The sequence below is a fragment of the Macrobrachium rosenbergii genome, chromosome 15 (genome assembly GCF_040412425.1).
Source record: "Macrobrachium rosenbergii isolate ZJJX-2024 chromosome 15, ASM4041242v1, whole genome shotgun sequence".
In the NCBI taxonomy this organism is placed as follows: domain Eukaryota; kingdom Metazoa; phylum Arthropoda; class Malacostraca; order Decapoda; family Palaemonidae; genus Macrobrachium; species Macrobrachium rosenbergii.
The window spans coordinates 16,735,590-16,750,589 of NC_089755.1; positions in this window are offsets into that span (position 1 = coordinate 16,735,590).

Here is a 15,000-nt window from a genome sequence, read left to right on the forward strand (position 1 = left end):
GACCTTCCTGATAATTATGATTTATGCTGTTTAAATCCAAATCCTGGCAGAGAGAGAGAGAGAGAGAGAGAGAGAGAGAGAGAGATAAAACTGTCAAGAAGAGGCCACGTTAACAAAATCAAAACGGTGGTTCAGATACTGTACAGACACTTTGCAGTTTTACTGGAATTCCTAAACTTATTGTTTTTGAAAGACTGCATTCTCGTTTAGTCCATATTCCTGATTCTGTAAACGACGAAATGAGGAGGCGGAATTAACGAGAATAAAAGAGCGTCGTTTTTCGCTGCCTGCCCCATAAATCCTCCTTTATCACCCTTTTAGGAAACACTTTTATGTCCTCCTTTATTATAAAAGGAAGCTCCATTTACACGGGAGATGAAGAGGCAGAAAATTGTCTTGTGAAAAAATTGCTTCCATTTTGCTCTCTCTAACTGCTAAGACATTTTACCGAATGATTTCTAGTTAAATTCCGTTTTAATTCCAGCATTTATGGGTATAACAACCTTATTCTCTTTTCTAATAAATTCCCTGTAGTAATGATTTAGTGACGTTAGTAAATAAGACGAAGTTTTTAACAAAGTTCACAAAAATAATACTGATTATATAAATCAGCTATCACAGTGACTATTGTATAATATTCTCTTGAGGTATTCAAAAGTGCTCATGTAAACAGAAAATTATATAATGTTTTCATTTAGCGTGATTCAACTCCCGACCTCTACAATGTTTCTAGATGATATACTATATATATATATATATATATATATATATATATATATATATATATATATATATATATATATATATATATATATATATATATATATATAGATATAGATATAGATATATATATATATATATATATATATATATATATATATATATATATATATATACATATACACAGATATGTAATGTTTTAAAAAATATTAATGTGCTGAAAAGCAAGCTGAAAAAACATTACTTTGGAATGAGTTCAAGCTGAGAGGTCCAGGTAAAAACTTAAAGAAAAACTACAGTTAGATTAGGAATCATCATTTTCTACTCTGATGATCTTGATTGGTTCCTTGTTCAGAAAATCTCAATGATTAGAGTATCTGTGATTTTAGTTTCAGTTTACCAGGATAATATCAGGTTTCCTGAGAACAAAAGTCTTCTCCACACGAAAATGTGAGAGATCATTCCCGGTTAAAAATCTCATTGAAAACTGATCTCTTTCCTCAGGTTTCAGGACATTTTGGCCTGAGAACTCAGAAATTCTGTGTATAGATGACACCTTGCCTTTGAAGAAGTCTCGAGAGCAAAGAGGCTGTCTGTTGTCTGTGTTTATTCAGTAAAGTGGCAGGAAGATTTTGCTTGAAACAAAATGGTATAGTTTCATTTCTGGAGCAAAAGTAATTCGTTTAAAAGTTTTCAGAAAGGTGAAGAAGAGTTTGTTGAATAAAACGAGGGTAATGGGAGTCACGAATTCAAGTAAAGATGGTACTACACTGAGTCAAGCTGGCTGTATGAGCAATCAACTCTCATTCATAACCTTATAGAAAACAATAAAGCATCGCCAGTTTTGCAACACGAGTCAAATACGTGCCTGTGACTATGATGCAAGACGGTATTGGGCTTTGTAGTCGTTTATTTTGCATAAAAATAAACCCCTTACAGAATAGTACAGGAACAAGAAGCAGATATTTTGTTCCTGGCAAAGAAACGCTTCTTTGATGATGTATAAATGAGGCATTTTGAGTCAAGAACAACACGAAGGAAATATTCGGTTATAGAAAGAAAAAAAATTATTTACATACAAGAAGAAGGGGCAACGAATGAATAGAAAGTTGTCCTTTACTTAGAAAATTTCATTAAAAACATCAGACTGACTGACTGAATCTTGGAAGTGTTGCTGTTGTTATTTCTGTCTCATCCTCAGTACATGTCCCTTCTAGACGACGGCAGCAGTTAGAGCAACTTACTCCTAACCAAAACAAACTCCTCAAATAAAAAACTAATAATTGCAAAATTTTCTTGAAATATTTTGTTAGAAATCATTCAGATCCACGAGATTTATAGAAATGACGGATCTGTTCAGGAAATGCATACAGTAATTACACAGTGATGATGTACATCAAATGCAATGAAACAACAGGCAATGCTTGTTGACTTCTGACAGCATCTCTATTTCGGATTATTTGGAGAACAAGCTCTAATTTCACATCTATGGACTTGACACTTATATTATTCATAATAATAACATTCTAAATTTTCCTTAAAAAACAATTAATATATCATTAACGATAAAGCGAATCTTCCTTTTCGTTCTGTGGAGTGAAGGAGAATTTTATCCTTCTGTACTGTGAGAGAGCATCCAGTATCCTGCATTGCACCTTTCTAGAACTAAATTCTCAAGTGTATTTCCACTTAGAGAAACAAAACGCAATAACTTCTTCCTAATGGAGAACAGGGGACCACTCCACGACCTGCATTTACATTCTAGAACAACAAATATTTTACAATTGATTAAAAAAAAATGGAATGATGCAAATTGAATGGCCAACATTCGTTCTGGGAGAAAAGAAATTTATCCTGGAAATACAGTCAGCTGCTGATTTCGTTATAGCAGCCATTGTATACAGATGCAAAGTGATGTTTGCTGATGATGATGTTTTGGTGGACCTGACTAGAGAAGGGGTGGAGATAAAACTAGAGTTGTGGAGACAAGCACTTGAAGATCGAGGTTTAAGGATAAGCAGAGCTAAGACAGAATATTTAGGTTTAGACGACATCAAGTACCTTGGGTCCTGTGTGATGGATGTTGGTGGCATGGACTCAGAAATAAACCATAGGAACAGTGTGTTGGATGAATTGGAGGAGATCATCGGGCATATTGTGTGACAAGAGGATTAGTGCAAGAGTAAAAGGAAGGTTTTATAAAAGTGTAGTTAGACCAGCGATGGTGTATGGGGCTGAGACGTGGTCAATAAAGAAGGCTCAAGAAAGGAAGTTGGAACTGGCAGAGATGAGGATGTTGAGATGGATGTGTGGAGTCACGAGAAAGGATAGGAGCAGAAACGATTATATTAGAGGGACAGTCAAAGTGGTAGAAGTGTCAAAGAAGATTCAGCAAAGAAGATTGCAGTGGTTTGGTCGGAGAGAGGAGGATCACGTGTTTAGAAGGGTCATGGACATGGAGGAGGAGGAGGAGGAGGCCAAGATTCAGATGGAAAGATAACGTAGCAAATGACGTACAGGAAAAAGGGTTAAGAGAACAGGATACGCAAGATATAAGATGGAGAAGGCTTACGCGGAACAGCGACCCCATATAGAGATGGGTAAAGGCTGAAGACAAAGAAGAAGAAGAAGTAGTATAAAGATATAAAGAGAAATGAATCGGTTTTAAACCCAACGAACACGCATACAATTACTTTTTGATAACACAGTAGATTTGCTGGTCAAAGGAAGTTCTCTACATTATTTTCCTATTAGACTTTCTTATAACTTTTTACTATTTATTCAGTCCGATTCTCTGGGACATCTAACATTTTCTCGTTCCGAGAGAAATTTTTCTGAAACCTTTTCATTGATTTCTCAAAGGAAAATAAGCCACAATCCAGTTAATGTTCTCAGAACAGAGTTTGACGAAAACATTTACTGGATAAGCAGATGTTAAATTAATTATCTGATAAAGGGATTTACATACACTATGTTAGTTTGTACATTAGGGGATAAGAATTGATAAATATACTTTCATGAGAGATTAGGCCTACTGGAACTTCCTTAAGAATTAGTTTTCCTTGCCTAAAGGCTCAAGGAGTAAAGGGGAGGCTTATCATCCTGCCAGTTTGGAGAGAAAGGCCGAAGCGTGAATAAGGATCTCGCTCAAATCATACACTAGTACTTGAACATGGATTTTGTAACCTAAATCAAAACTGAACATATAAAGACATTGTGCTCTGTGTGAATAATTACGTATTGTACCTACGCCCAATTTACCTGAGACCTTAAAGATAATCAGTTCAGTAAAAACACACAGGATTTATTATCAACTCGTTTTCCTTATCAGATTATCATTCTTTCTCTCTCATCAACGCTCGTTTGAAAATCCTGTCCACAATTCTCCACTTGAGAGAACCCCCTAAAATTGTGGCGTCAAACTCTGTGATACTTATTAGTCATCATTCTATAGGGATATCAATTCCAGTTCATTCCGAAAAAAATTCAGTGTACAACAATTATATCTGATTATGCAAATATCAAAGTCTGAATACAGAATATAAGATCTGGGTTATTTAAAAAAAAATCTTTGAGTGAAAAATGTATATGGGATGTTTTCTTATCTTGTCCCCCCAGAAAATATATAGCCTTTTTCTCGGTGGAATTATGATCATATTTTGCACCCATCTCGCACATGCCTGCAGAGTTACCATATTTGGCACATAACTTCCACCATAATGAAATGAACAGCTGTACTAAATGTCAAAAAGTACCAATGTAAAGTCTGACGATTCTTTTGTCATAAAATTTTTTCTCGTAAAATTTAGTTTTTTTAGGCTTTATTTAGCTGTATCTTGTATTATCTAATATTTAGTCCATTCTGGAATGTGTGTGTGTGTGTGTGTGTGTGTGTGTGTGTGTGTGTGTGTGTGTGTGTGTGTGTGTGAGCGAAACTGTAAATCCTGCTTTCCGCGAAGAGAAACTTTTATCCAGTGTCCGCGGCCTTCATAAAATACAGCTTTAAATTTTCTGACTTCAAAACACTGACTGTTATACCCAGGCCACCGAGATAAGAACTTTCTTTGCCGTTATGATTTATGCACCGAGAGAGAGAGAGAGAGAGAGAGAGAGAGAGAGAGAGAGAGAGAGAGAGAGAGAGAGAGAGAGAGAGAGAAGGTAACATTGGGTAGACACTGAAGTTGAAGAGTTTTAATAACCTCAAATCTTTTGAGAAGTGCTTTCATTCCTTAACGGATTTTTTGCGCGAAAGATTAGATTATAAGTGTCAAGTCTCTAATGGAAAGTCTGGAAAAGATGAAAATTCAAATTAGTAATTCTGTTGGAAGGTTCCATTAATCAACTTTGCCTTTTTTTTCTTTAGTGTTGAATCCGAAAGGCTTTATATTGTTGTTTTAATGAGTCTGTAAAATTATTTACTAAAAGTATTCTTACATTCATTAAAAGTCACACAAATTCAAAGTGGCTTCAACAATCAGGACGAGGCTGATTCATTGATAATCGTATTATAGCAATACTAAAGAACAAATTGCTGAGAATGTTCAGTGTATTTATTGAAAGCAGCGCAAATTGGTCCAGTTTATATAAACAAGAGCCAACACAAATAAGCATTAGGTGTGTACAGTTGCATTAAATTGTTCTACAACAAGAACCGAGTGTCAGAACTCTGCAGAAGGAAGGGTCACATAAGGCTGACCAGAGACTATTTAAACTCTTCCCTTAAAGGTTCCAAAGTTACAGATTTGGTAACCATAACTTTTGACTGGGACAGAGAACGCGGAATTACCAAAAAGTTTTTCTATTTTGATTAAGGTTTTACATGAGGGTCGTTTTATCACTGAAATGTAAATATGGTCAAGTATAAAAGAAGATTCTAATTAATTTTCTTTATGTAATTCGGAGTGGAAATGTATAATATTCTGTAATTCCTTTTGTCTTTTCCTATAAATTCCTTCCTACTCTCTCCATTTATTTAAAACTAACCATCGCTGGAAAATTCGAAATTAATATATGAAATTTAGATAAACTGGCCATTTCCAAACCTCAAGAGGGTCGAATGAGAATATAGGTACAGTTTATCACAGGAGAAGCGAACAGAATCTCTCTCTCTCTCTCTCTCTCTCTCTCTCTCTCTAGACTGATAATGAATTTATTCTTAAAAGTTCCGAAAGGTCTTCAGGAAATCCAGTGGAACGTAACTTCAAGTTCAGAGGCAAATAATTTTGATGGATTACACCCCGTTATAATAATATGTTAAATGTAATAATCGAATTACATTTTAAGGGTAAAACGAACAGATTGCCTTCATTAGCAATTAAGTCCACCACCTCTCTTTCTCCTGACATAAATGTGAAGGTTAATTAGTCAATCAGCCACCCATAATCTGTTAACAACTTCTTAGTGACATCAAAGACATGTTTCCCCTAATTCCTCAATTAATAAACTCTGATGCCTTGAAACTATTCAACATCATTCTCATCTAAATATTCAAGAGTGCACGTATTCTTAACTGCTAAATGTAACGTATGAAGTGACATTTAATATTTTCCTACAATGTTTAATACCATTACCATTTCCCTCGCCCCCATGAATACCATAATGGAATGTACCTTTTCCCATTAGCCTTCCGGTTCAGGTCAAAGTGAAATTGAACCTCTTTTGGTTATAAATCTAAGAATTAAAATCAGGTAAGTGATGTGTTAACAATACCTGGAAATTGTCATGTTAAATATATATTTATGTAACGAGAGTATATTGGGAAAGGAAATGTAATTAATTACTCGCGGAAAACATCGCAGTATTATTTACGCCATTGACATAGAATCCCTGAACTAATTATTTAATTCTCTGATTATATTCGAGTTGGATTATTATTATTATTATTATTATTATTATTATTATTATTATTTTACTAAATCTTATTAACTTGATTATAAAGTCTTCATTAACTTGAAGCTTTTGTATGGGATGTTAACCGATCAATCAGCCAAACTCCGAGTGACAAAGGATAATTCTGATTGATATTTCACCTCAGTGAATTATCTAATCTTTCTAAAACCTTCGCTTATTTTCAAATAAGTTAATATTTCAATAAATACTTCAGTTCCTCTTTATTCTATTATTAATCTCAAAGAAAATTTTTTTAAAGATAATAATTCCTCTTTTCCTACCGTTTTTTTTTAAGTCTTGTAAACTCTGGGATTCTTTCCTTCCCTCCGTGTTTTAATATTACCAAATGATTCTGATTTCTTCTTTCAATAAATCTGTTGTGATGTCAGCAAACTGACAAATTTGATTTTTTCATGACAACCAGTCATTGAGAATTTAAAAGGAAATTTTCCTTTATTTCTCTGCTATGTGAATTAAACCAGGGAATATTTTTTTTAAATAAAAAAATGCAGGAAGTGCAATATGAAAGACGAGACCATAAACCACATAGCAAGCAAATGTTCGGTGCTTGCACAGAACCAGTAAAAAAGTAGGCATGATTCAGTAGCAAAAGCCCTCCACTGGAGCCTGTGCAACAAACACCAGCTAGCTTGCAGTAATAAGTGGTACGAACACCAACCTGAGGGAGTGACAGAAAACGATCAGGCAAAGATCCTCTGGGACTTTGGTATCAGAACAGATAGGGTGATACGTGCCAACAGACCAGACGTGACGTTGATTGACAAAATCAAGAAGAAAGTATCACTCCCTGATGTCGAAATACCATGGAACACCAGAGTAGATGAGAAAGAAAGAGAAAAAATTGTTACGTATCAAGACCTGAAAAAGAAATTGTACCGATAATCATAGGAACACCAGGCACGATCCCAAGATCCCTGAAAAGGAATCTGGAAAAACTAGATGCCGAAGTAGCTCCAGGACTCATGCAGAAGAATGTGCTACTAGAAACAGCTCACATAGTGAGAAAAGTGATGGACTCCTAAGGAGTGAGGATGCAACCAGGAACGCAGAACTATAAAAAAAATACCCTGTCTATTATTATTATTATTATTATTATTATTATTATTATTATTATTATTATTATTATTATTATTATTATTATTATTATTATTATCCAGAAGATGAAGAACCCTATTCACATGAAACAAGTCCACAAAAGGGGTCGCTGACTTGAAAATGAAGCTTCCAAAGAATGTTAAGGTGTTTATTCGTAAGAAGTAACAATGTCAAAAAATAATGACCACAGATAAATATTTATGATTTTTGAAAATGAGGTCATGAAGCCCAGCACTGGGCACTTTCAGAAAGGCAACGCCTAGGATAGTAAAAGAGGTAGTTAGAGCGGTTGGACAGCGAGATAAAGGGATCCAGAAAATGAAGGAGATAGAACCCCACAGTTGCAATAACTAGTAATAGTTAGAGAAGTTGAACAGCAAGAAAGGTACAGGAAACGGAGATAAAGTAAAAGGCTAAGAAGTGGATGCAACAGGGGCCTAAGGAACGCTGGAAACCACCTTCAGTAATGCCTACAGTGCACCTGACCTGAGGTGGTAACTTAAATATAAAACGAAATTGGAAAAAAGATAAATTGGGGAATTCACAGACGTCTTTTGCCGTGAGAGGGGAATCGTGACAAAGACAAATGACATCACATACAAAGAAAGAAAGAAAGAAAGAAAGAAAAAGAAAAAAGAAAGAAAGAAGGTAGACGCCATTAAAACAACAAAAGGAATATTTGATATAAATGAAAAGAGACAATCGTTCAGCCCTGAATCGCTTTGAAAATGATCATTCGCCATCAGCGTAAGTGCTCTCTCTCTCTCTCTCTCTCTCTCTCTCTCTCTCTCTCTCTGTGTGTGCACAAAGGCCGATCGTTTTGTTTCTTTTTAAATACCAACTACAAAGGGTTCAGTGTGGGGATCCTGCGAATGGAAGCAGAAGAAGAAGAATCAGAGGAAGAAACGCGATTAATTTCTGGGCGATTCTTGGGGATTTAAAGGCTTCCCTTTGTGTGGGCAAAAATTGTCAGAAGTCTTGTTTTTTTTCGACAGAAAAGCTGGAAAATAATACTGAAGGGGAGAAGATGTATGGATTTGAAGAAAGAGAGAGAGAGAGAGAGAGAGAGAGAGAGAGAGAGAGAGAGAGAGGGGTATGAACCGTCATCAATAAACAATCTATCTTGTGGGTTTAGTACTTTTTGAGACCCGAGTTGCCTCTAAGGTTGAAATATTCTCTCGGTTTCAAAAAAATATTGCAAGGAGATTTATCAGGTGCACACTCTCTGCCCTAACATTCTATACACACACACACACACACACACACACATATACACACACACATATATATATATATATATATATATATATATATATATATATATATATATATATATATATATATATATGATAATTGTTGCTTTGCTGTAAATGATAATGTTAAGAGCTGTTTTTCTAAACAGAGAATTGTTTTGTTTTTCGTTCCAAAGTTTTTTCTATAAATAAAAAATGGAGAAAATAAATAAGAAAAAACTGAGAAATAGAAAAAGAACAATTTGTTCTACTAAATTCTCACACTGAAACACTTAACGGAAAAATTGTGTGTTTGTGAGAGAGAGAGAGAGAGAGAGAGAGAGAGAGAGAGAGAGAGAGAGAGAGAGAGAGAGAGAGAGAGAGGGTGGCCTGTCGAAACATTATAAAATAGCAGAGAGAACTCAATAATAAAAAAAAGGAAAACTTTTCAGAAGCTGCATCTTCGTCCAATGTCATTGGAGACGAGAGAGTCAGTCTCTCTCTCTCTCTCTCTCTCTCTCTCTCTCATAATGACACTGGATGTACGTATTAACACAGATATCACTCCTTTTTATTAGACATTTTGTGGGATCTCTCTCTCTCTCTCTCTCTCTCTCTTACTGACACTGGATGTACGTATTAACACATAGATATCACTCCTTTTTATTAGATATTTTGTGGGATCTCTCTCTCTCTCTCTCAGAATGCTCTCTCTCTCTCTCTCTCAGCTCTCATACAGACACTGGATGTTACACAATATCAGGTATTAACACATAGATATCACTCCATTTCACTTCATTTTTTTATCTTCTTATCTGATCTCTCTCTCTCTCTCAATCTCTCTCTTATACTGACATTGGATGTACGTATTAACACATAGATATCACTCCTTTTATTAGATATTTTGTGCTGGATCTCTCATCATACAGACACTGGATGTTACTCGTAGGTATTAACATATAGATATCACTCCATTTCATTTGATATTTTATGGATCTCTCTCTCTCTCTCTCTCTCTCTCTCTCTCTCTCTCTCTCTCTGGTTGCTCTCTTTCCTGGGCAGACACGTCGACATGAACTGACAATATTCATTGGCTCTAAATTTCTCAATATTTTCATTGTTTATTTTGACGAAACCATTTCCTCTTCCTTTTGCAATGCTGTTAAAAGATAACAGCGCTTGAAAGACCTCAGATAGAAATGCAGAATGCTCGAGGATTATGGAAATAATGATATGAATATAGTTGGCGCGCAAAATGTTTAAGATTTTGGTTGGATTTTATTCAGAGGTGGTTATATACATATACACACACACACATATATATATATATATATATATATATATATATATATATATATATATGTATATATATATATATATGTATATATATATGTATATATATATGCATATATGTATATATATATATATATATATATATATATATATATATATATATATATACATATATATATACATATATATATACATATATATATATGTATATATGATTATTATCATTTTTATTACGATTCATTTATAATTATATATATTCATATACAAAATATAATCTTTATCAGGGGGTAGACATCGTTTTGACATGTTTCGTTCGACTTTATATCCAAGCCTTTCGTCAATGGCTTGGAAAATAAAGTCGAAACCCAGGAGCTACACCTGTCTCTTATTTTTCACCTGTGGTAATGTGTGATAAATGAATCACGTACAAAAAGTGATAATAATGCATATATATATATATATATATATATATATATATCCGTATATATTATATATATATATATATATATATATATATATATATATATATATATATATATATATATTTTTTTTTTTTTTTTTATCACACACACTGTGATTTATATACGATCACGAAGCCACAAATATCGCTTAATATCAGATCCACGCTACCCGGGAATATCCCGATGGGGAATTATCACCGAAGGGGAATTTATAAGTGATAATGGCGTGCTGTGCTTAAAGAGTCTCGATCGAGACTCGGCAGTGCCCATGGTCCTGACCACGTTTCGACTTTTTATTGACGAAGGACTGATGGCATAGTATTAGTGTCAGAAATGTATATACTACCGAAACAGTACTGACGAACATACACAACCGTCGAGACTACAGATCCACCCAAAGGCCAGGATCAAGGTAGGAGTGGTCTTCAAAATTCATTTGGCTGTAATTCACAATACACTTTCTTTATAAAGAGATTCAATGATGTTCTTTTCAGTGTGTTATTAGAATATACAATACTTTTAGTCCCTTCCCAGTTGATATCATGATTGTTCTCACAAACATGTACAAAAATACCACTGAAGAACAATCATGCTATCAACTGGGAAGAGGCAAAAAGGATTGTACATTCCAATAACGCACAGGAAAGGAATATCATTTAATCTAGCCTTATAAAAGAAAGTTAAAGCCTTAATATGAATATCAATCAAGGGATGCATAAACTTGATCCTTTCATATCAAAAGAAATGTGTAAATTGCTTAAATTTTAAGGTAGGCAGTATAGATGTATGGAATTAACATTATCATATTTGTAAACACAGTATGAGGGCAGCAGTGCTAATGAGTTTTCCAAACCCACCTCCCTGACACCTGTCAGGTGTGGACCTGTAATTTCCTATGGTCGGTACATTTATCAGTATTGTCCCGAGAGTATATTGTGATTTTCAGCCACCCCTACCTTGACACCCGCCTGTGGGTGGATCTGTAGTCTCAAATGGTTGTGTATGTTCGTCAGTACTGTTCCTGTAGAATATATATTTGTGGTTTCTAATACTCTGTATCAGCCCTTCGTCAGTGGCTTGGAAATAAAGTCGAAACCGGTCAGGACCTACACCCCATCTCTTATTTTTCACCTGTGGTAATGTGTGATAAATGTATCACGTACAAAAGTGATTATATGACCTTATATATATTATATATATATATATATATATATATATATATAATATATATATATATATATATACACACATGATATTATACACACACACACACACAAACAGCATATGCAATATATATATATATATATATATATATATATATATATATATATATATATATATATATATATACACACACACACAATTATGCACACACATATATATATATATATATATATATATATATATATATATATATATATATATATATATATATATATATATATATATATTAGGATAACTATTTTAGTCCAATATTTCTTTAGGGACAGTTTTAATTACCTGGTTTTTAACCAAAATAAGAGAATTTCACATTGTTGAAATTCCTGACTTCAAAGAAGAAACGCACCCATTTTCTCTAAGCCAGATTAGTTTTCAGGACATAAAGTTCGACCCCAAATCTCTGTTGAAAATCAAAATTCTGCCTAAATTCATCCGAGGACTCGTTGAATTGCGAAGCAATCTCCAGGCTCCAAAATTAGTGAATGAATCCCTGGATTAAGTCTTAAGCTTATTGCTCCATCTCTCTTGGTTATTGGAGCAAAACACAATTACTCCTTTTTACTCTGCCTCTGCTACTACCATAATACAGTTGTTATATTTTAGTAATTTATTGGCATCTTTATCTATTTATTCATAATATGTTAACTTATCTGTTTTTCTAATAACTGATCTCTTATTTCTGTATTCCCTTTGCTGTCTGTTATTTCCTTCTAATGAACACCATTTTCTTTGGAAGTCTGACTTTCAAGTCAATGACCCCTATGGGCCTGTTCAAGCTTTATGAATAGTGTTCATCTTTTGAATAATAATAAAATAATAATAATAATAATAATAATAATAATAATAATAATAATAATAATATAATAATAATAATAATTAGAAAGTTGTTAATGTTATTCACATTTTTACTTTCTCTGAATAAACCATACGAATATTCAGTGAGGCCTTTTGACCAACATGCTAGATATTCAGTAGTGCACTTTTAAAGGAACGTACGTGATTTAATCAACATTAAAACTTTTTTTTTTTTTTTAGTTTCTTTCAGAAATTCTTTTAACAGTTACTGCAGCGAAAAAAACATTTTGTTCAAGAGCAAATGAATCCATTCAACATCACATCCAACAGTGAAAAGATGTCAAGGCCTGAGCGGGTCATAACTATTAACCAGTTCTGACCAGGAGAAACTCTACCACTGTACCAAGGGTGAAAATTATTATTATTATTATTATTATTATTATTATTATTATTATTATTATTATTATTATTATTATTATTATTATTATTCAGAAGATGCACCCTATTCATATGGAACAAGTCCACCACAGGGGTCATTGACTCGAAATTCATCCTTCCAAAGAATAAGGTGTTCTTTAGAAAGCAGTAACAGAAGGTAAAGGGATATACAGAAAGAATAGACCACTAAATAAAAATAAATTAGCTAAGTAATGAATAAATAAATAAATAAATAAATAAATAAATAAATAAATAAATAAATAAATAAATAAAAATGTAAGTAAATTATCAAAATGCAAGGGGAATTGTATTAGGGTAGTAATGCATTGCATCTTCGCTTGAACTTCTGAAAATCCAATTGCACGACATCCTCAGAAGGGAGGCTGTTCCACAGTCCAACGGTGTGAGGAATGTGACTTTTTTTCATGAAATTCAACTCAAATAATGGACGGAATATAATACCATTATATCAGTATAGCTGACAGAGATTGAGTCGTTCCATTACTAGTTACATTCATGAAACAGACAGGATTCAGCCATATTTTGTCAGATATCTTTGGTATAATGCTTTAATTAAATGTTCTATTATTGTCAGCGGGACAGTAATTCTCCATAAAGCTGTTTTATTGCAAGAAAAAAAAAGGATTCAATATCTCCTGTCACATTTTCACTGGGCTGCATTACGTAATGTGCATGAATTAATTTTTTAATGCAGTTAAAAGTAATAGTTTTTATTTAGGAAGGTTTGTGCCATGAGGTGTATATTGGCTTAGAGCTTCTAAATTCAAATGAATTCAGATTCAATGAATAAAATCTGTAAGTTATAAAAAGGCATTTTGTTACCATAATTTTCGTACTGAAAAATAATGTATGAGATTAAAAAGAACGAAGATATTTTATTCAGAGTGAAAATATGAATAAAATTAAATTGTAATTTCATCCTATCTTATTATTTATCAACAAAGAAGTTACCCAATTGTCTAAGAATATTCTCCAAATAATATGCATTTTCAACCTGCCATATCAGTCCAAAAAAAAGGTACCTAATTGTTTAAAATTATTTACCAGATATTATTAACAAAAAAAAAAACTGAAAATCGTGTAAAATCTCTAGGACCATAAACTTAAAAGATGCTTGTACAAATGATCTAAAACTCTTTTTGTGTGTGTTTTTTTTTTTTTTTGTTACCGTTTCCAACAAAATGAAGTTGGTGGCTGTTATCACGCTAAGAGGAGGCTTCTGAAATGCCCGGGCGCTGTCTCTTAACTTTGCTGCCAAGAGAGGGTTTGGCACGCATAATCATGTGCTTGCATATTAATGAATATTTAATCTTTGAAAACATGAGTAACACTAAGAAGTACTTGTTTTATGTCTATCTATCTATCTATCTATCTATCCATCTATCTATATATATATATATATATATGTATATGTATATATATATATATATATATATATATATATATATATATATATATATATATATATATATATATATATATATATATATATATATATATATATATATCAATATTTCTCACACTTAATGCACCTATACAAAAGGTTCGTCAGTAGTGCTTCAAACCCTTTACATATGCTGCGCTTATCGTCTGTATCCTGACCTAGCTTTTTCATATTCTTGGTATTAAGGTTCTTTCATTCTAAAGCCTCTTTGGTCCATCTATTCAGCACTCACGAATTTTTATGGAATATACACCTGTTTTACCACCCCATTACCTTACATACTTGCCACATGAGCGGACCACCTGGAAACACTCAGTATTCATAAATTCTCCCCCATTCTTCTCACATGATCAAACCATTTCCTAAAATA